The following is a 1,363-nucleotide window of genomic DNA, read 5'->3' as shown; positions in this document are numbered from 1 at the left end:
TACCTATATACTTACGTTATAGTATGATAGCGAGGTTTTGCGGACAGTTCTCAACATTCAGTATAAGTGCAGACTCGTTGTTCAATATTATTCTCTCTCTTCTGCGTAAAATGCGCTGCTACATTATCCGATCGTATACAAAGAAACCTCTATAATCGATTATTCAAGAGTCATTAGTCTTGTGTGATTATATGAATAATTTCGATGAAGGTGGCGTATTTTCATCCTGGTTAAAGAACGGGCCGTATGGTCACGTGGTTTAATTCTGTTCTCTTTGGATGTTACGTGGGTAGAGTGGGTTTGAGTCCTAGACCATGCTTTATGGCGTTATTCCATTATATATTTTATTTCATGGTAATTCATTTAGCAAGGCCGCGGTGGCCGAGTGGTTAGAGCATCGGACTCAAGACTGTCACGACGGCAATCTGAGTTCGAGGGTTCGAGTCACCGGCCGGCGCGTTGTTCCCTTGGGCAAGGAACTTCACCTCGATTGCCTGCCTAGCATCTGGGTGGGCAAGCCAGACCCGGGTAAATAGAGAAGGTGACTCGATAAAAACACCGGGCGGAAGGCAACGGCAAACCACCGCTCTAAATTGCCATGAAATTCATGGAAATCCATGATCGCCAACGTCCTTGTGGGACAGGGCACTTGAAAGGCCGCGGTGGCCAAGTGGTTAGAGCATCGGACTCAAGACTGTCACGACGGCAATCTGAGTTCGAGGGTTCGAGTCACCGGCCGGCGTGTTATTCCCTTGGGCAACGAACTTCACCTTGATTGCCTGCCTAGCCACTGGGTGGGTAAGGCAGCCCAAGTCAGTGCCGGTCCCAGACCGGGTAAATAGAGAAGGTGACTCGATAAAAACACCGGGCGGAAGGCAACAGCAAACCACCGCTCTAAATAGCCAAGAAAATCATGGAAATCCATGATCGCCAACGTCCTTGTAGGATAGGGCACAAAAAAAAAAAAGAAGAAGAAATATATATATATATATCATTTATATCATATATTTACAAATTAGTATGTATATTTAACCATAGAACTTATTCACATAATTATATATTTATGTATTTTCTATATATTACAAGTTTATTCTTTGTTTTCATGACGCGCGGGAATCCACTAATTCGACGATGCGTTCATTGAGAGAATTGACCGGGCGCGAGTTAGGGGGCTTACGATTGCCAATTTGTCCAGTATTATCTCTGCTCTTTTCACAGTTGCCTTGACGGAGTTTCGATTCCCTGTATCTAACCACTGGACCACCGGGGTTAATGTTGGTAATGCTGTGCGTCGTTAGGAATGGGCATACCCAAGTTCCAGTCTATACGAGAGTATGACAAAAAGACTTACCTTTAACATCAC

Source organism: Penaeus monodon, chromosome 13 (genome assembly GCF_015228065.2).
Source record: "Penaeus monodon isolate SGIC_2016 chromosome 13, NSTDA_Pmon_1, whole genome shotgun sequence".
Classification (NCBI taxonomy): domain Eukaryota; kingdom Metazoa; phylum Arthropoda; class Malacostraca; order Decapoda; family Penaeidae; genus Penaeus; species Penaeus monodon.
This window is presented reverse-complemented; position numbering follows the sequence as displayed.